Raw genomic sequence first — 21856 nt, 5'->3', positions numbered from 1 at the left:
ATGTCCTTAGAGCCCCAAAGGCCACCTTTCATTGGATTTGCAGACCGTGGGGAAAGGACTTCTTTTTCCCATGGCATATGGCCTCCGTTTGCAGCCAATCACCCTTGCAGAAAGTGGGCAGCAGAGCTAGAGTGATGCAATCTTTGCTGGATTTTTCCAAACCTAAAGCTGGCGGCAACTCAGACCCTGTAAGTCCTTAGAGCCCCAGAGGCCACCTTTCATCTGATACCCAGACCCTGGGTAAAGGACATTTTTCCCATGGAAAATGGCCTTCCTTTGTGGCCACTTGGCCTGGCAGGCAGGGCAGTGCCAAGCGAGAAATTTGCAAACTGTGCTGGATTTCCCTAAATTAAAGCTGGCAGCAACTAGGACCCTGCAAGTCCTTAGAGCCCCAGATGCCACCTTTCATCTGATACCCAGACCCTGGGGAGAAGACTTCTTTTCCCTGTGGAAAATGGGGTCAGTTTGGGGCCACTCGCCCTGGCCATCTGCTTCGTTCCCTGTCTGAAATTTGCAAACTTGGCCGATTTTCTCCAAAACTAAAGCTGCTGGCAACGAGGAGCCTGCAGCTCCTTAGGGCCCCAAACATCACCGCTCTGCTGATACCCAGATCATGGGGAAATTACTTCTTTTTCCCATACAAATAGTATCCCTGTGCGGCTGCTTGCCCTGGCAGAAAGTGGGCGGCCGAGCAGGAAATTTGAAAATTCTGCTGGATTTCCATAAAGTAAAGCTGGCAGCAACTAGGACCCTGCAAGTCCGTAGAGCCCCAGATGCCACCTTTCATCTGATACCCAGACCCTGGGCCAATGACTTCATTTTCCCCGTGGAAAATGGCCTCCATTTGTGGCCACTTGGCCTGGCAGGCAGGGCAGTGCCAAGCGAGAAATTTGCAAACTGTGCTGGATTTCCCTAAATTAAAGCTGGCAGCAACTAGGACCCTGCAAGTCCTTAGAGCCCCAGATGCCACCTTTCATCTGATACCCAGACCCTGGGCCAATGACTTCATTTTCCCCATGGAAAATGGCCTCCATTTCTGGCCTCTCGCCCTGGCCAATAGGGTGGTGCCCACCAAGAAATTTGCAACCTTTGCTGGATTTCTCCAAATCTAAAGCTGCCAGTAAGAAGTACCCTGCATGTCCTTAGAGCCCCAAAGGCCACATTTCATTGGATTGGCAGACCGTGGGGAACGGACTTCTTTTTCCCATGGCATATGGCCTCCATTTGCAGCCACTCACGCTGGCAGAAAGTGGGCAGCCAAGCTAGAGTGATGCAATCTTTGCTGGATTTTTTCCAAACCTAAAGCTGGCAGCAACTGGGACCCTGTACGTCCTTAGAGCCTGAAAGGCCACCTTGAATATATTACTGCGACCCTGGGTAAAGGACATTTTTCCCATGGGAAATGGCCTTCATTTGTGGCCACTTGGCCTGGCAGGCAGGGCAGTGCTAAGCGAGAAATTTGCAAACTGTGCTGGATTCTTCCAAAACTAAAGCTGGCAGCAACTAGGACCCTGCAAGTGCTTAGAGCCCCAGATGCCACCTTTCATCTGATACCCAGACCCTGGGCCAATGACTTCATTTTCCCCATGGAAAATGGCCTCCATTAGTGGCCTCTCGCCCTGGCCAATAGGGTGGTGCCCAGCAAGAAATTTGCAATCTTTGCCGGATTTCTCCAAATCTAAAGCTGCCAGTAAGAAGTGCCCTGCAAGTCCTTAGAGCCCCAACGGCCACCTTTCATTGGATTTGCAGACCGTGGGGAAAGGACTTCTTTTTCCCATGGGAAACGGCCTCGGTTTGCAGCCAATCACCCTTGCAGAAAGTGGGCAGCAGAGCTAGAGTGATGCAATCTTTGCTGGATTTTTCCAAACCTAAAGCTGGCGGCAACTCAGACCCTGTAAGTCCTTAGAGCCCCAGATGCCACCTTTCATCTGATACCCAGACCCTGGGCCAATGACTTCATTTTCCCCATGGAAAATGGCCTTCCTTTGTGGCCACTTGGCCTGGCAGGCAGGGCAGTGCCAAGCGAGAAATTTGCAAACTGTGCTGGATTTCCCTAAATTAAAGCTGGCAGCAACTAGGACCCTGCAAGTCCGTAGAGCCCCAGATGCCACCTTTCATCTGATACCCAGACCCTGGGGACATGACTTCTTTTCCCCATGGAACATGGGGTCAGTTTGGGGCCACTCGCCCTGGCCATCTGCTTCGTTCCCTGTCTGAAATTTGCAAACTTGGCCGATTTTCTCCAAAACTAAAGCTGCTGGCAACGAGGAGCCTGCAGCTCCTTAGGGCCCCAAACATAACCGCTCTGATGATACCCAAATCATGGGGAAATTACTTCTTTTTCCCATACAAATAGTATCCCTGTGCGGCCGCTTGCCCTGGCAGAAAGTGGGGTGCCAAGCAGGAAATTTGAAAATTCTCCTGGATTTCCGTAAAGTAAAGCTGGCAGCAACTAGGACCCTGCAAGTCCGTAGAGCCCCAGATGCCACCTTTCATCTGATACCCAGACCCTGGGGAGAAGACTTCTTTTCCCTGTGGAAAATGGGGTCAGTTTGGGGCCACTCGCCCTGGCCATCTGCTTCGTTCCCTGTCTGAAATTTGCAAACTTGGCCGATTTTCTCCAAAACTAAAGCTGCTGGCAACGAGGAGCCTGCAGCTCCTTAGGGCCCCAAACATCACCGCTCTGCTGATACCCAGATCATGGGGAAATTACTTCTTTTTCCCATACAAATAGTATCCCTGTGCGGCTGCTTGCCCTGGCAGAAAGTGGGCGGCCGAGCAGGAAATTTGAAAATTCTGCTGGATTTCCATAAAGTAAAGCTGGCAGCAACTAGGACCCTGCAAGTCCGTAGAGCCCCAGATGCCACCTTTCATCTGATACCCAGACCCTGGGCCAATGACTTCATTTTCCCCATGGAAAATGGCCTCCATTTCTGGCCTCTCGCCCTGGCCAATAGGGTGGTGCCCAGCAAGAAATTTGTAATCTTTGCTGGATTTCTCCAAATCTAAAGCTGCCAGTAAGATATACCCTGCATGTCCTTAGAGCCCCAAAGGCCACCTTTCATTGGATTTGCAGACCGTGGGGAAAGGACTTCTTTTTCCCATGGCATATGGCCTCCGTTTGCAGCCAATCACCCTTGCAGAAAGTGGGCAGCAGAGCTAGAGTGATGCAATCTTTGCTGGATTTTTCCAAACCTAAAGCTGGCGGCAACTCAGACCCTGTAAGTCCTTAGAGCCCCAGATGCCACCTTTCATCTGATACCCAGACCCTGGGTAAAGGACATTTTTCCCATGGAAAATGGCCTTCCTTTGTGGCCACTTGGCCTGGCAGGCAGGGCAGTGCCAAGCGAGAAATTTGCAAACTGTGCTGGATTTCCCTAAATTAAAGCTGGCAGCAACTAGGACCCTGCAAGTCCTTAGAGCCCCAGATGCCACCTTTCATCTGATACCCAGGCCCTGGGCCAATGACTTCATTTTCCCCATGGAAAATGGCCTCCATTTCTGGCCTCTCGCCCTGGCCAATAGGGTGGTGCCCACCAAGAAATTTGCAACCTTTGCTGGATTTCTCCAAATCTAAAGCTGCCAGTAAGAAGTACCCTGCATGTCCTTAGAGCCCCAGATGCCACCTTTCATCTGATACCCAGACCCTGGGGACATGACTTCTTTTCCCCATGGAACATGGGGTCAGTTTGGGGCCACTCGCCCTGGCCATCTGCTTCGTTCCCTGTCTGAAATTTGCAAATTTGGCTGATTTTCTCCAAAACTAAAGCTGCTGGCAACGAGGAGCCTGCAGCTCCTTAGGGCCCCAAACATCACCGCTCTGCTGATACCCAAATCATGGGGAAATTACTTCTTTTTCCCATACAAATAGTATCCCTGTGCGGCCGCTTGCCCTGGCAGAAAGTGGGGTGCCGAGCAGGAAATTTGAAAATTCTGCTGGATTTCCATAAAAGTAAAGCTGGCAGCAACTCGGTCCCTGCAAGTCCTTAGAGCCCCAGATGCCACCTTTCATCTGATACCCAGGCCCTGGGCCAATGACTTCATTTTCCCCATGGAAAATGGCCTCCATTTGTGGCCTCTCGCCCTGGCCAATAGGGTGGTGCCCAGCAAGAAATTTGTAATCTTTGCTGGATTTCTCCAAATCTAAAGCTGCCAGTAAGATATACCCTGCATGTCCTTAGAGCCCCAAAGGCCACCTTTCATTGGATTTGCAGACCGTGGGGAAAGGACTTCTTTTTCCCATGGCATATGGCCTCCGTTTGCAGCCAATCACCCTTGCAGAAAGTGGGCAGCAGAGCTAGAGTGATGCAATCTTTGCTGGATTTTTCCAAACCTAAAGCTGGCGGCAACTCAGACCCTGTAAGTCCTTAGAGCCCCAGAGGCCACCTTTCATCTGATACCCAGACCCTGGGTAAAGGACATTTTTCCCATGGAAAATGGCCTTCCTTTGTGGCCACTTGGCCTGGCAGGCAGGGCAGTGCCAAGCGAGAAATTTGCAAACTGTGCTGGATTTCCCTAAATTAAAGCTGGCAGCAACTAGGACCCTGCAAGTCCTTAGAGCCCCAGATGCCACCTTTCATCTGATACCCAGACCCTGGGGAGAAGACTTCTTTTCCCTGTGGAAAATGGGGTCAGTTTGGGGCCACTCGCCCTGGCCATCTGCTTCGTTCCCTGTCTGAAATTTGCAAACTTGGCCGATTTTCTCCAAAACTAAAGCTGCTGGCAACGAGGAGCCTGCAGCTCCTTAGGGCCCCAAACATCACCGCTCTGCTGATACCCAGATCATGGGGAAATTACTTCTTTTTCCCATACAAATAGTATCCCTGTGCGGCTGCTTGCCCTGGCAGAAAGTGGGCGGCCGAGCAGGAAATTTGAAAATTCTGCTGGATTTCCATAAAGTAAAGCTGGCAGCAACTAGGACCCTGCAAGTCCGTAGAGCCCCAGATGCCACCTTTCATCTGATACCCAGACCCTGGGCCAATGACTTCATTTTCCCCGTGGAAAATGGCCTCCATTTGTGGCCACTTGGCCTGGCAGGCAGGGCAGTGCCAAGCGAGAAATTTGCAAACTGTGCTGGATTTCCCTAAATTAAAGCTGGCAGCAACTAGGACCCTGCAAGTCCTTAGAGCCCCAGATGCCACCTTTCATCTGATACCCAGACCCTGGGCCAATGACTTCATTTTCCCCATGGAAAATGGCCTCCATTTCTGGCCTCTCGCCCTGGCCAATAGGGTGGTGCCCACCAAGAAATTTGCAACCTTTGCTGGATTTCTCCAAATCTAAAGCTGCCAGTAAGAAGTACCCTGCATGTCCTTAGAGCCCCAAAGGCCACATTTCATTGGATTGGCAGACCGTGGGGAACGGACTTCTTTTTCCCATGGCATATGGCCTCCATTTGCAGCCACTCACGCTGGCAGAAAGTGGGCAGCCAAGCTAGAGTGATGCAATCTTTGCTGGATTTTTTCCAAACCTAAAGCTGGCAGCAACTGGGACCCTGTAAGTCCTTAGAGCCTGAAAGGCCACCTTGAATATATTACTGCGACCCTGGGTAAAGGACATTTTTCCCATGGGAAATGGCCTTCATTTGTGGCCACTTGGCCTGGCAGGCAGGGCAGTGCTAAGCGAGAAATTTGCAAACTGTGCTGGATTCTTCCAAAACTAAAGCTGGCAGCAACTAGGACCCTGCAAGTCCTTAGAGCCCCAGATGCCACCTTTCATCTGATACCCAGACCCTGGGCCAATGACTTCATTTTCCCCATGGAAAATGGCCTCCATTTCTGGCCTCTCGCCCTGGCCAATAGGGTGGTGCCCAGCAAGAAATTTGCAATCTTTGCCGGATTTCTCCAAATCTAAAGCTGCCAGTAAGAAGTGCCCTGCAAGTCCTTAGAGCCCCAAAGGCCACCTTTCATTTGATTTGCAGACCGTGGGGAAAGGACTTCTTTTTCCCATGGGAAATGGCCTCCGTTTGCAGCCAATCACCCTTGCAGAAAGTGGGCAGCAGAGCTAGAGTGATGCAATCTTTGCTGGATTTTTCCAAACCTAAAGCTGGCGGCAACTCAGACCCTGTAAGTCCTTAGAGCCCCAGATGCCACCTTTCATCTGATACCCAGACCCTGGGCCAATGACTTCATTTTCCCCATGGAAAATGGCCTTCCTTTGTGGCCACTTGGCCTGGCAGGCAGGGCAGTGCCAAGCGAGAAATTTGCAAACTGTGCTGGATTTCCCTAAATTAAAGCTGGCAGCAACTAGGACCCTGCAAGTCCGTAGAGCCCCAGATGCCACCTTTCATCTGATACCCAGACCCTGGGGACATGACTTCTTTTCCCCATGGAACATGGGGTCAGTTTGGGGCCACTCGCCCTGGCCATCTGCTTCGTTCCCTGTCTGAAATTTGCAAACTTGGCCGATTTTCTCCAAAACTAAAGCTGCTGGCAACGAGGAGCCTGCAGCTCCTTAGGGCCCCAAACATCACCGCTCTGCTGATACCCAAATCATGGGGAAATTACTTCTTTTTCCCATACAAATAGTATCCCTGTGCGGCCGCTTGCCCTGGCAGAAAGTGGGGTGCCAAGCAGGAAATTTGAAAATTCTCCTGGATTTCCGTAAAGTAAAGCTGGCAGCAACTAGGACCCTGCAAGTCCGTAGAGCCCCAGATGCCACCTTTCATCTGATACCCAGACCCTGGGGACATGACTTCTTTTCCCTGTGGAAAATGGGGTCAGTTTGGGGCCACTCGCCCTGGCCATCTGCTTCGTTCCCTGTCTGAAATTTGCAAACTTGGCCGATTTTCTCCAAAACTAAAGCTGCTGGCAACGAGGAGCCTGCAGCTCCTTAGGGCCCCAAACATCACCGCTCTGCTGATACCCAGATCATGGGGAAATTACTTCTTTTTCCCATACAAATAGTATCCCTGTGCGGCTGCTTGCCCTGGCAGAAAGTGGGCGGCCGAGCAGGAAATTTGAAAATTCTGCTGGATTTCCATAAAGTAAAGCTGGCAGCAACTAGGACCCTGCAAGTCCGTAGAGCCCCAGATGCCACCTTTCATCTGATACCCAGACCCTGGGGTCAAGACTTCTTTTCCCTGTGGAAAATGGGGTCAGTTTGGGGCCACTCGCCCTGGCCAATACAGTTGTGCCCAGCAAGAAATTTGCAATCTTTGCTGGATTTCTCCAAATCTAAAGCTGCCAGTAAGAAGTACCCTGCAATTCCTTAGGGCCCCAAAGGCCACCTTTCATTGGATTTGCAGACCGTGGGGAAAGGACTTCTTTTTCCCATGGCATATGGCCTCCGTTTGCAGCCACTCACGCTGGCAGAAAGTGGGCAGCCAAGCTAGAGTGATGCAATCTTTGCTGGATTTTTCCAAACCTAAAGCTGGCGGCAACTCAGACCCTGTAAGTCCTTAGAGCCCCAGAGGCCACCTTTCATCTGATACCCAGACCCTGGGTAAAGGACATTTTTCCCATGGAAAATGGCCTTCCTTTGTGGCCACTTGGCCTGGCAGGCAGGGCAGTGCCAAGCGAGAAATTTGCAAACTGTGCTGGATTTCCCTAAATTAAAGCTGGCAGCAACTAGGACCCTGCAAGTCCTTAGAGCCCCAGATGCCACCTTTCATCTGATACCCAGACCCTGGGGAGAAGACTTCTTTTCCCTGTGGAAAATGGGGTCAGTTTGGGGCCACTCGCCCTGGCCATCTGCTTCGTTCCCTGTCTGAAATTTGCAAACTTGGCCGATTTTCTCCAAAACTAAAGCTGCTGGCAACGAGGAGCCTGCAGCTCCTTAGGGCCCCAAACATCACCGCTCTGCTGATACCCAGATCATGGGGAAATTACTTCTTTTTCCCATACAAATAGTATCCCTGTGCGGCCGCTTGCCCTGGCAGAAAGTGGGGTGCCGAGCAGGAAATTTGAAAATTCTGCTGGATTTCCATAAATTAAAGCTGGCAGCAACTAGGACCCTGCAAGTCCGTAGAGCCCCAGATGCCACCTTTCATCTGATACCCAGACCCTGGGCCAATGACTTCATTTTCCCCGTGGAAAATGGCCTCCATTTGTGGCCACTTGGCCTGGCAGGCAGGGCAGTGCCAAGCGAGAAATTTGCAAACTGTGCTGGATTTCCCTAAATTAAAGCTGGCAGCAACTAGGACCCTGCAAGTCCTTAGAGCCCCAGATGCCACCTTTCATCTGATACCCAGACCCTGGGCCAATGACTTCATTTTCCCCATGGAAAATGGCCTCCATTTGTGGCCTCTCGCCCTGGCCAATAGGGTGGTGCCCACCAAGAAATTTGCAACCTTTGCTGGATTTCTCCAAATCTAAAGCTGCCAGTAAGAAGTACCCTGCATGTCCTTAGAGCCCCAAAGGCCACATTTCATTGGATTGGCAGACCGTGGGGAACGGACTTCTTTTTCCCATGGCATATGGCCTCCATTTGCAGCCACTCACGCTGGCAGAAAGTGGGCAGCCAAGCTAGAGTGATGCAATCTTTGCTGGATTTTTTCCAAACCTAAAGCTGGCAGCAACTGGGACCCTGTAAGTCCTTAGAGCCTGAAAGGCCACCTTGAATATATTACTCACACCCTGGGTAAAGGACATTTTTCCCATGGGAAATGGCCTTCATTTGTGGCCACTTGGCCTGGCAGGCAGGGCAGTGCTAAGCGAGAAATTTGCAAACTGTGCTGGATTCTTCCAAAACTAAAGCTGGCAGCAACTAGGACCCTGCAAGTGCTTAGAGCCCCAGATGCCACCTTTCATCTGATACCCAGACCCTGGGCCAATGACTTCATTTTCCCCATGGAAAATGGCCTCCATTTCTGGCCTCTCGCCCTGGCCAATAGGGTGGTGCCCAGCAAGAAATTTGCAATCTTTGCTGGATTTCTCCAAATCTAAAGCTGCCAGTAAGAAGTGCCCTGCAAGTCCTTAGAGCCCCAAAGGCCACCTTTCATTTGATTTGCAGACCGTGGGGAAAGGACTTCTTTTTCCCATGGGAAATGGCCTCGGTTTGCAGCCAATCACCCTTGCAGAAAGTGGGCAGCAGAGCTAGAGTGATGCAATCTTTGCTGGATTTTTCCAAACCTAAAGCTGGCGGCAACTCAGACCCTGTAAGTCCTTAGAGCCCCAGATGCCACCTTTCATCTGATACCCAGACCCTGGGCCAATGACTTCATTTTCCCCATGGAAAATGGCCTTCCTTTGTGGCCACTTGGCCTGGCAGGCAGGGCAGTGCCAAGCGAGAAATTTGCAAACTGTGCTGGATTTCCCTAAATTAAAGCTGGCAGCAACTAGGACCCTGCAAGTCCGTAGAGCCCCAGATGCCACCTTTCATCTGATACCCAGACCCTGGGGACATGACTTCTTTTCCCCATGGAACATGGGGTCAGTTTGGGGCCACTCGCCCTGGCCATCTGCTTCGTTCCCTGTCTGAAATTTGCAAACTTGGCCGATTTTCTCCAAAACTAAAGCTGCTGGCAACGAGGAGCCTGCAGCTCCTTAGGGCCCCAAACATAACCGCTCTGCTGATACCCAAATCATGGGGAAATTACTTCTTTTTCCCATACAAATAGTATCCCTGTGCGGCCGCTTGCCCTGGCAGAAAGTGGGGTGCCAAGCAGGAAATTTGAAAATTCTCCTGGATTTCCGTAAAGTAAAGCTGGCAGCAACTAGGACCCTGCAAGTCCGTAGAGCCCCAGATGCCACCTTTCATCTGATACCCAGACCCTGGGGAGAAGACTTCTTTTCCCTGTGGAAAATGGGGTCAGTTTGGGGCCACTCGCCCTGGCCATCTGCTTCGTTCCCTGTCTGAAATTTGCAAACTTGGCCGATTTTCTCCAAAACTAAAGCTGCTGGCAACGAGGAGCCTGCAGCTCCTTAGGGCCCCAAACATCACCGCTCTGCTGATACCCAGATCATGGGGAAATTACTTCTTTTTCCCATACAAATAGTATCCCTGTGCGGCTGCTTGCCCTGGCAGAAAGTGGGCGGCCGAGCAGGAAATTTGAAAATTCTGCTGGATTTCCATAAAGTAAAGCTGGCAGCAACTAGGACCCTGCAAGTCCGTAGAGCCCCAGATGCCACCTTTCATCTGATACCCAGACCCTGGGGTCAAGACTTCTTTTCCCTGTGGAAAATGGGGTCAGTTTGGGGCCACTCGCCCTGGCCAATACGGTTGTGCCCAGCAAGAAATTTGCAATCTTTGCTGGATTTCTCCAAATCTAAAGCTGCCAGTAAGAAGTACCCTGCAATTCCTTAGGGCCCCAAAGGCCACCTTTCATTGGATTTGCAGACCGTGGGGAAAGGACTTCTTTTTCCCATGGCATATGGCCTCCGTTTGCAGCCACTCACGCTGGCAGAAAGTGGGCAGCCAAGCTAGAGTGATGCAATCTTTGCTGGATTTTTCCAAACCTAAAGCTGGCGGCAACTCAGACCCTGTAAGTCCTTAGAGCCCCAGAGGCCACCTTTCATCTGATACCCAGACCCTGGGTAAAGGACATTTTTCCCATGGAAAATGGCCTTCCTTTGTGGCCACTTGGCCTGGCAGGCAGGGCAGTGCCAAGCGAGAAATTTGCAAACTGTGCTGGATTTCCCTAAATTAAAGCTGGCAGCAACTAGGACCCTGCAAGTCCTTAGAGCCCCAGATGCCACCTTTCATCTGATACCCAGACCCTGGGGAGAAGACTTCTTTTCCCTGTGGAAAATGGGGTCAGTTTGGGGCCACTCGCCCTGGCCATCTGCTTCGTTCCCTGTCTGAAATTTGCAAACTTGGCCGATTTTCTCCAAAACTAAAGCTGCTGGCAACGAGGAGCCTGCAGCTCCTTAGGGCCCCAAACATCACCGCTCTGCTGATACCCAGATCATGGGGAAATTACTTCTTTTTCCCATACAAATAGTATCCCTGTGCGGCCGCTTGCCCTGGCAGAAAGTGGGGTGCCGAGCAGGAAATTTGAAAATTCTGCTGGATTTCCATAAATTAAAGCTGGCAGCAACTAGGACCCTGCAAGTCCGTAGAGCCCCAGATGCCACCTTTCATCTGATACCCAGACCCTGGGCCAATGACTTCATTTTCCCCGTGGAAAATGGCCTCCATTTGTGGCCACTTGGCCTGGCAGGCAGGGCAGTGCCAAGCGAGAAATTTGCAAACTGTGCTGGATTTCCCTAAATTAAAGCTGGCAGCAACTAGGACCCTGCAAGTCCTTAGAGCCCCAGATGCCACCTTTCATCTGATACCCAGACCCTGGGCCAATGACTTCATTTTCCCCATGGAAAATGGCCTCCATTTGTGGCCTCTCGCCCTGGCCAATAGGGTGGTGCCCACCAAGAAATTTGCAACCTTTGCTGGATTTCTCCAAATCTAAAGCTGCCAGTAAGAAGTACCCTGCATGTCCTTAGAGCCCCAAAGGCCACATTTCATTGGATTGGCAGACCGTGGGGAACGGACTTCTTTTTCCCATGGCATATGGCCTCCATTTGCAGCCACTCACGCTGGCAGAAAGTGGGCAGCCAAGCTAGAGTGATGCAATCTTTGCTGGATTTTTTCCAAACCTAAAGCTGGCAGCAACTGGGACCCTGTAAGTCCTTAGAGCCTGAAAGGCCACCTTGAATATATTACTCACACCCTGGGTAAAGGACATTTTTCCCATGGGAAATGGCCTTCATTTGTGGCCACTTGGCCTGGCAGGCAGGGCAGTGCTAAGCGAGAAATTTGCAAACTGTGCTGGATTCTTCCAAAACTAAAGCTGGCAGCAACTAGGACCCTGCAAGTGCTTAGAGCCCCAGATGCCACCTTTCATCTGATACCCAGACCCTGGGCCAATGACTTCATTTTCCCCATGGAAAATGGCCTCCATTTCTGGCCTCTCGCCCTGGCCAATAGGGTGGTGCCCAGCAAGAAATTTGCAATCTTTGCTGGATTTCTCCAAATCTAAAGCTGCCAGTAAGAAGTGCCCTGCAAGTCCTTAGAGCCCCAAAGGCCACCTTTCATTTGATTTGCAGACCGTGGGGAAAGGACTTCTTTTTCCCATGGGAAATGGCCTCGGTTTGCAGCCAATCACCCTTGCAGAAAGTGGGCAGCAGAGCTAGAGTGATGCAATCTTTGCTGGATTTTTCCAAACCTAAAGCTGGCGGCAACTCAGACCCTGTAAGTCCTTAGAGCCCCAGATGCCACCTTTCATCTGATACCCAGACCCTGGGCCAATGACTTCATTTTCCCCATGGAAAATGGCCTTCCTTTGTGGCCACTTGGCCTGGCAGGCAGGGCAGTGCCAAGCGAGAAATTTGCAAACTGTGCTGGATTTCCCTAAATTAAAGCTGGCAGCAACTAGGACCCTGCAAGTCCGTAGAGCCCCAGATGCCACCTTTCATCTGATACCCAGACCCTGGGGACATGACTTCTTTTCCCCATGGAACATGGGGTCAGTTTGGGGCCACTCGCCCTGGCCATCTGCTTCGTTCCCTGTCTGAAATTTGCAAACTTGGCCGATTTTCTCCAAAACTAAAGCTGCTGGCAACGAGGAGCCTGCAGCTCCTTAGGGCCCCAAACATAACCGCTCTGCTGATACCCAAATCATGGGGAAATTACTTCTTTTTCCCATACAAATAGTATCCCTGTGCGGCCGCTTGCCCTGGCAGAAAGTGGGGTGCCAAGCAGGAAATTTGAAAATTCTCCTGGATTTCCGTAAAGTAAAGCTGGCAGCAACTAGGACCCTGCAAGTCCGTAGAGCCCCAGATGCCACCTTTCATCTGATACCCAGACCCTGGGGAGAAGACTTCTTTTCCCTGTGGAAAATGGGGTCAGTTTGGGGCCACTCGCCCTGGCCATCTGCTTCGTTCCCTGTCTGAAATTTGCAAACTTGGCCGATTTTCTCCAAAACTAAAGCTGCTGGCAACGAGGAGCCTGCAGCTCCTTAGGGCCCCAAACATCACCGCTCTGCTGATACCCAGATCATGGGGAAATTACTTCTTTTTCCCATACAAATAGTATCCCTGTGAGGCTGCTTGCCCTGGCAGAAAGTGGGCGGCCGAGCAGGAAATTTGAAAATTCTGCTGGATTTCCATAAAGTAAAGCTGGCAGCAACTAGGACCCTGCAAGTCCGTAGAGCCCCAGATGCCACCTTTCATCTGATACCCAGACCCTGGGCCAATGACTTCATTTTCCCCGTGGAAAATGGCCTCCATTTGTGGCCACTTGGCCTGGCAGGCAGGGCAGTGCCAAGCGAGAAATTTGCAAACTGTGCTGGATTTCCCTAAATTAAAGCTGGCAGCAACTAGGACCCTGCAAGTCCTTAGAGCCCCAGATGCCACCTTTCATCTGATACCCAGACCCTGGGCCAATGACTTCATTTTCCCCATGGAAAATGGCCTCCATTTCTGGCCTCTCGCCCTGGCCAATAGGGTGGTGCCCACCAAGAAATTTGCAACCTTTGCTGGATTTCTCCAAATCTAAAGCTGCCAGTAAGAAGTACCCTGCATGTCCTTAGAGCCCCAAAGGCCACATTTCATTGGATTGGCAGACCGTGGGGAACGGACTTCTTTTTCCCATGGCATATGGCCTCCATTTGCAGCCACTCACGCTGGCAGAAAGTGGGCAGCCAAGCTAGAGTGATGCAATCTTTGCTGGATTTTTTCCAAACCTAAAGCTGGCAGCAACTGGGACCCTGTAAGTCCTTAGAGCCTGAAAGGCCACCTTAAATATATTACTGCGACCCTGGGTAAAGGACATTTTTCCCATGGGAAATGGCCTTCATTTGTGGCCACTTGGCCTGGCAGGCAGGGCAGTGCTAAGCGAGAAATTTGCAAACTGTGCTGGATTCTTCCAAAACTAAAGCTGGCAGCAACTAGGACCCTGCAAGTGCTTAGAGCCCCAGATGCCACCTTTCATCTGATACCCAGACCCTGGGCCAATGACTTCATTTTCCCCATGGAAAATGGCCTCCATTTCTGGCCTCTCGCCCTGGCCAATAGGGTGGTGCCCAGCAAGAAATTTGCAATCTTTGCTGGATTTCTCCAAATCTAAAGCTGCCAGTAAGAAGTGCCCTGCAAGTCCTTAGAGCCCCAAAGGCCACCTTTCATTTGATTTGCAGACCGTGGGGAAAGGACTTCTTTTTCCCATGGGAAACGGCCTCGGTTTGCAGCCAATCACCCTTGCAGAAAGTGGGCAGCAGAGCTAGAGTGATGCAATCTTTGCTGGATTTTTCCAAACCTAAAGCTGGCGGCAACTCAGACCCTGTAAGTCCTTAGAGCCCCAGAGGCCACCTTTCATCTGATACCCAGACCCTGGGCCAATGACTTCATTTTCCCCATGGAAAATGGCCTTCCTTTGTGGCCACTTGGCCTGGCAGGCAGGGCAGTGCCAAGCGAGAAATTTGCAAACTGTGCTGGATTTCCCTAAATTAAAGCTGGCAGCAACTAGGACCCTGCAAGTCCTTAGAGCCCCAGATGCCACCTTTCATCTGATACCCAGACCCTGGGGACATGACTTCTTTTCCCCATGGAACATGGGGTCAGTTTGGGGCCACTCGCCCTGGCCATCTGCTTCGTTCCCTGTCTGAAATTTGCAAACTTGGCCGATTTTCTCCAAAACTAAAGCTGCTGGCAACGAGGAGCCTGCAGCTCCTTAGGGCCCCAAACATCACCGCTCTGCTGATACCCAGATCATGGGGAAATTACCTCTTTTTCCCATACAAATAGTATCCCTGTGCGGCTGCTTGCCCTGGCAGAAAGTGGGCGGCCGAGCAGGAAATTTGAAAATTCTGCTGGATTTCCATAAAGTAAAGCTGGCAGCAACTAGGACCCTGCAAGTCCGTAGAGCCCCAGATGCCACCTTTCATCTGATACCCAGACCCTGGGGTCAAGACTTCTTTTCCCTGTGGAAAATGGGGTCAGTTTGGGGCCACTCGCCCTGGCCAATACGGTTGTGCCCAGCAAGAAATTTGCAATCTTTGCTGGATTTCTCCAAATCTAAAGCTGCCAGTAAGAAGTACCCTGCAATTCCTTAGGGCCCCAAAGGCCACCTTTCATTGGATTTGCAGACCGTGGGGAAAGGACTTCTTTTTCCCATGGCATATGGCCTCCGTTTGCAGCCACTCACGCTGGCAGAAAGTGGGCAGCCAAGCTAGAGTGATGCAATCTTTGCTGGATTTTTCCAAACCTAAAGCTGGCGGCAACTCAGACCCTGTAAGTCCTTAGAGCCCCAGAGGCCACCTTTCATCTGATACCCAGACCCTGGGTAAAGGACATTTTTCCCATGGAAAATGGCCTTCCTTTGTGGCCACTTGGCCTGGCAGGCAGGGCAGTGCCAAGCGAGAAATTTGCAAACTGTGCTGGATTTCCCTAAATTAAAGCTGGCAGCAACTAGGACCCTGCAAGTCCTTAGAGCCCCAGATGCCACCTTTCATCTGATACCCAGACCCTGGGGAGAAGACTTCTTTTCCCTGTGGAAAATGGGGTCAGTTTGGGGCCACTCGCCCTGGCCATCTGCTTCGTTCCCTGTCTGAAATTTGCAAACTTGGCCGATTTTCTCCAAAACTAAAGCTGCTGGCAACGAGGAGCCTGCAGCTCCTTAGGGCCCCAAACATCACCGCTCTGCTGATACCCAGATCATGGGGAAATTACTTCTTTTTCCCATACAAATAGTATCCCTGTGCGGCCGCTTGCCCTGGCAGAAAGTGGGGTGCCGAGCAGGAAATTTGAAAATTCTGCTGGATTTCCATAAAGTAAAGCTGGCAGCAACTAGGACCCTGCAAGTCCGTAGAGCCCCAGATGCCACCTTTCATCTGATACCCAGACCCTGGGCCAATGACTTCATTTTCCCCGTGGAAAATGGCCTCCATTTGTGGCCACTTGGCCTGGCAGGCAGGGCAGTGCCAAGCGAGAAATTTGCAAACTGTGCTGGATTTCCCTAAATTAAAGCTGGCAGCAACTAGGACCCTGCAAGTCCTTAGAGCCCCAGATGCCACCTTTCATCTGATACCCAGACCCTGGGCCAATGACTTCATTTTCCCCATGGAAAATGGCCTCCATTTCTGGCCTCTCGCCCTGGCCAATAGGGTGGTGCCCACCAAGAAATTTGCAACCTTTGCTGGATTTCTCCAAATCTAAAGCTGCCAGTAAGAAGTACCCTGCATGTCCTTAGAGCCCCAAAGGCCACATTTCATTGGATTGGCAGACCGTGGGGAACGGACTTCTTTTTCCCATGGAACATGGGGTCAGTTTGGGGCCACTCGCCCTGGCCATCTGCTTCGTTCCCTGTCTGAAATTTGCAAATTTGGCTGATTTTCTCCAAAACTAAAGCTGCTGGCAACGAGGAGCCTGCAGCTCCTTAGGGCCCCAAACATCACCGCTCTGCTGATACCCAAATCATGGGGAAATTACTTCTTTTTCCCATACAAATAGTATCCCTGTGCGGCCGCTTGCCCTGGCAGAAAGTGGGGTGCCGAGCAGGAAATTTGAAAATTCTGCTGGATTTCCATAAAAGTAAAGCTGGCAGCAACTCGGTCCCTGCAAGTCCTTAGAGCCCCAGATGCCACCTTTCATCTGATACCCAGACCCTGGGCCAATGACTTCATTTTCCCGATGGAAAATGGCCTCCATTTGTGGCCTCTCGCCCTGGCCAATAGGGTGGTGCCCAGCAAGAAATTTGTAATCTTTGCTGGATTTCTCCAAATCTAAAGCTGCCAGTAAGATATACCCTGCATGTCCTTAGAGCCCCAAAGGCCACCTTTCATTGGATTTGCAGACCGTGGGGAAAGGACTTCTTTTTCCCATGGGAAATGGCCTCGGTTTGCAGCCAATCACCCTTGCAGAAAGTGGGCAGCAGAGCTAGAGTGATGCAATCTTTGCTGGATTTTTCCAAACCTAAAGCTGGCGGCAACTCAGACCCTGTAAGTCCTTAGAGCCCCAGAGGCCACCTTTCATCTGATACCCAGACCCTGGGTAAAGGACATTTTTCCCATGGAAAATGGCCTTCCTTTGTGGCCACTTGGCCTGGCAGGCAGGGCAGTGCCAAGCGAGAAATTTGCAAACTGTGCTGGATTTCCCTAAATTAAAGCTGGCAGCAACTAGGACCCTGCAAGTCCTTAGAGCCCCAGATGCCACCTTTCATCTGATACCCAGACCCTGGGGAGAAGACTTCTTTTCCCTGTGGAAAATGGGGTCAGTTTGGGGCCACTCGCCCTGGCCATCTGCTTCGTTCCCTGTCTGAAATTTGCAAACTTGGCCGATTTTCTCCAAAACTAAAGCTGCTGGCAACGAGGAGCCTGCAGCTCCTTAGGGCCCCAAACATCACCGCTCTGCTGATACCCAGATCATGGGGAAATTACTTCTTTTTCCCATACAAATAGTATCCCTGTGCGGCCGCTTGCCCTGGCAGAAAGTGGGGTGCCGAGCAGGAAATTTGAAAATTCTGCTGGATTTCCATAAAGTAAAGCTGGCAGCAACTAGGACCCTGCAAGTCCATAGAGCCCCAGATGCCACCTTTCATCTGATACCCAGACCCTGGGCCAATGACTTCATTTTCCCCGTGGAAAATGGCCTCCATTTGTGGCCACTTGGCCTGGCAGGCAGGGCAGTGCCAAGCGAGAAATTTGCAAACTGTGCTGGATTTCCCTAAATTAAAGCTGGCAGCAACTAGGACCCTGCAAGTCCTTAGAGCCCCAGATGCCACCTTTCATCTGATACCCAGACCCTGGGCCAATGACTTCATTTTCCCCATGGAAAATGGCCTCCATTTCTGGCCTCTCGCCCTGGCCAATAGGGTGGTGCCCACCAAGAAATTTGCAACCTTTGCTGGATTTCTCCAAATCTAAAGCTGCCAGTAAGAAGTACCCTGCATGTCCTTAGAGCCCCAAAGGCCACATTTCATTGGATTGGCAGACCGTGGGGAACGGACTTCTTTTTCCCATGGCATATGGCCTCCATTTGCAGCCACTCACGCTGGCAGAAAGTGGGCAGCCAAGCTAGAGTGATGCAATCTTTGCTGGATTTTTTCCAAACCTAAAGCTGGCAGCAACTGGGACCCTGTAAGTCCTTAGAGCCTGAAAGGCCACCTTGAATATATTACTGCGACCCTGGGTAAAGGACATTTTTCCCATGGGAAATGGCCTTCATTTGTGGCCACTTGGCCTGGCAGGCAGGGCAGTGCTAAGCGAGAAATTTGCAAACTGTGCTGGATTCTTCCAAAACTAAAGCTGGCAGCAACTAGGACCCTGCAAGTGCTTAGAGCCCCAGAGGCCACCTTTCATCTGATACCCAGACCCTGGGCCAATGACTTCATTTTCCCCATGGAAAATGGCCTCCATTTGTGGCCTCTCGCCCTGGCCAATAGGGTGGTGCCCACCAAGAAATTTGTAATCTTTGCTGGATTTCTCCAAATCTAAAGCTGCCAGTAAGATATACCCTGCATGTCCTTAGAGCCCCAAAGGCCACCTTTCATTGGATTTGCAGACCGTGGGGAAAGGACTTCTTTTGCCCATGGGAAATGGCCTCGGTTTGCAGCCAATCACCCTTGCAGAAAGTGGGCAGCAGAGCTAGAGTGATGCAATCTTTGCTGGATTTTTCCAAACCTAAAGCTGGCGGCAACTCGGACCCTGTAAGTCCTTAGAGCCCCAGAGGCCACCTTTCATCTGATACCCAGACCCTGGGTAAAGGACATTTTTCCCATGGAAAATGGCCTTCCTTTGTGGCCACTTGGCCTGGCAGGCAGGGCAGTGCCAAGCGAGAAATTTGCAAACTGTGCTGGATTTCCCTAAAAGTAAAGCTGGCAGCAACTAGGACCCTGCAAGTCCTTAGAGCCCCAGATGCCACCTTTCATCTGATACCCAGACCCTGGGGACATGACTTCTTTTCCCCATGGAACATGGGGTCAGTTTGGGGCCACTCGCCCTGGCCATCTGCTTCGTTCCCTGTCTGAAATTTGCAAACTTGGCCGATTTTCTCCAAAACTAAAGCTGCTGGCAACGAGGAGCCTGCAGCTCCTTAGGGCCCCAAACATCACCGCTCTGCTGATACCCCGATCATGGGGAAATTACTTCTTTTTCCCATACAAATAGTATCCCTGTGCGGCCGCTTGCCCTGGAAGAAAGTGGGGTGCCGAGCAGGAAATTTGAAAATTCTGCTGGATTTCCATAAAGTAAAGCTGGCAGCAACTAGGACCCTGCAAGTCCGTAGAGCCCCAGATGCCACCTTTCATCTGATACCCAGACCCTGGGCCAATGACTTCATTTTCCCCATGGAAAATGGCCTCCATTTGTGGCCTCTCGCCCTGGCCAATAGGGTGGTGCCCACCAAGAAATTTGCAACCTTTGCTGGATTTCTCCAAATCTAAAGCTGCCAGTAAGAAGTACCCTGCATGTCCTTAGAGCCCCAAAGGCCACATTTCATTGGATTGGCAGACCGTGGGGAACGGACTTCTTTTTCCCATGGCATATGGCCTCCATTTGCAGCCACTCACGCTGGCAGAAAGTGGGCAGCCAAGCTAGAGTGATGCAATCTTTGCTGGATTTTTTCCAAACCTAAAGCTGGCAGCAACTGGGACCCTGTAAGTCCTTAGAGCCTGAAAGGCCACCTTGAATATATTACTGCGACCCTGGGTAAAGGACATTTTTCCCATGGGAAATGGCCTTCATTTGTGGCCACTTGGCCTGGCAGGCAGGGCAGTGCTAAGCGAGAAATTTGCAAACTGTGCTGGATTCTTCCAAAACTAAAGCTGGCAGCAACTAGGACCCTGCAAGTGCTTAGAGCCCCAGATGCCACCTTTCATCTGATACCCAGACCCTGGGCCAATGACTTCATTTTCCCCATGGAAAATGGCCTCCATTTCTGGCCTCTCGCCCTGGCCAATAGGGTGGTGCCCAGCAAGAAATTTGCAATCTTTGCTGGATTTCTCCAAATCTAAAGCTGCCAGTAAGAAGTGCCCTGCAAGTCCTTAGAGCCCCAAAGGCCACCTTTCATTGGATTTGCAGACCGTGGGGAAAGGACTTCTTTTTCCCATGGGAAATGGCCTCGGTTTGCAGCCAATCACCCTTGCAGAAAGTGGGCAGCAGAGCTAGAGTGATGCAATCTTTGCTGGATTTTTCCAAACCTAAAGCTGGCAGCAACTCAGACCCTGTAAGTCCTTAGAGCCCCAGATGCCACCTTTCATCTGATACCCAGACCCTGGGGACATGACTTCTTTTCCCCATGGAACATGGGGTCAGTTTGGGGCCACTCGCCCTGGCCATCTGCTTCGTTCCCTGTCTGAAATTTGCAAACTTGGCTGATTTTCTCCAAAACTAAAGCTGCTGGCAACGAGGAGCCTGCAGCTCCTTAGGGCCCCAAACATCACCGCTCTGCTGATACCCAAATCATGGGGAAATTACTTCTTTTTCCCATACAAATAGTATCCCTGTGCGGCCGCTTGCCCTGGCAGAAAGTGGGGTGCCAAGCAGGAAATTTGAAAATTCTGCTGGATTTCCGTAAAGTAAAGCTGGCAGCAACTAGGACCCTGCAAGTCCGTAGAGCCCCAGATGCCACCTTTCATCTGATACCCAGACCCTGGGGAGAAGACTTCTTTTCCCTGTGGAAAATGGGGTCAGTTTGGGGCCACTCGCCCTGGCCATCTGCTTCGTTCCCTGTCTGAAATTTGCAAACTTGGCCGATTTTCTCCAAAACTAAAGCTGCTGGCAACGAGGAGCCTGCAGCTCCTTAGGGCCCCAAACATCACCGCTCTGCTGATACCCAGATCATGGGGAAATTACTTCTTTTTCCCATACAAATAGTATCCCTGTGCGGCCGCTTGCCCTGGCAGAAAGTGGGGTGCCGAGCAGGAAATTTGAAAATTCTGCTGGATTTCCATAAAGTAAAGCTGGCAGCAACTAGGACCCTGCAAGTCCGTAGAGCCCCAGATGCCACCTTTCATCTGATACCCAGACCCTGGGGAGAAGACTTCTTTTCCCTGTGGAAAATGGGGTCAGTTTGGGGCCACTCGCCCTGGCCATCTGCTTCGTTCCCTGTCTGAAATTTGCAAACTTGGCCGATTTTCTCCAAAACTAAACCTGCTGGCAACGAGGAGCCTGCAGCTCCTTAGGGCCCCAAACATCACCGCTCTGCTGATACCCAGATCATGGGGAAATTACTTCTTTTTCCCATACAAATAGTATCCCTGTGCGGCTGCTTGCCCTGGCAGAAAGTGGGCTGCCGAGCAGGAAATTTGAAAATTCTGCTGGATTTCCATAAAGTAAAGCTGGCAGCAACTCAGACCCTGCAAGTCCGTAGAGCCCCAGATGCCACCTTTCATCTGATACCCAGACCCTGGGGTCAAGACTTCTTTTCCCTGTGGAAAATCGGGTCAGTTTTGGGCCACTCGCCCTGGCCAATACGGTTGTGCCCAGCAAGAAATTTGCAATCTTTGCTGGATTTCTCCAAATCTAAAGCTGCCAGTAAGAAGTACCCTGCAATTCCTTAGGGCCCCAAAGGCCACCTTTCATTGGATTTGCAGACCGTGGGGAAAGGACTTCTTTTTCCCATGGCATATGGCCTCCGTTTGCAGCCACTCACGCTGGCAGAAAGTGGGGAGCCAAGCTAGAGTGATGCAATCTTTGCTGGATTTTTCCAAACCTAAAGCTGGCAGCAACTGGGACCCTGCAAGTCCTTAGAGCCTGAAAGGCCACCTTGAATATATTACTCACACCCTGGGTAAAGGACATTTTTCCCATGGGAGATGGCCTTCAATTGTGCCCACTTGGCCTGGCAGGCAGGGCAGTGCCAAGCGAGAAATTTGCAAACTGTGCTGGATTCTTCCAAAACTAAAGCTGGCAGCAACTAGGAACCTGCAAGTGCTTAGAGCCCCAGATGCCACCTTTCATCTGATACCCAGACCCTGGGCCAATGAC

Source organism: Agelaius phoeniceus, chromosome 29 (assembly GCF_051311805.1).
Source record: "Agelaius phoeniceus isolate bAgePho1 chromosome 29, bAgePho1.hap1, whole genome shotgun sequence".
Taxonomy (NCBI): Eukaryota; Metazoa; Chordata; class Aves; order Passeriformes; family Icteridae; genus Agelaius; species Agelaius phoeniceus.
This window is presented reverse-complemented; position numbering follows the sequence as displayed.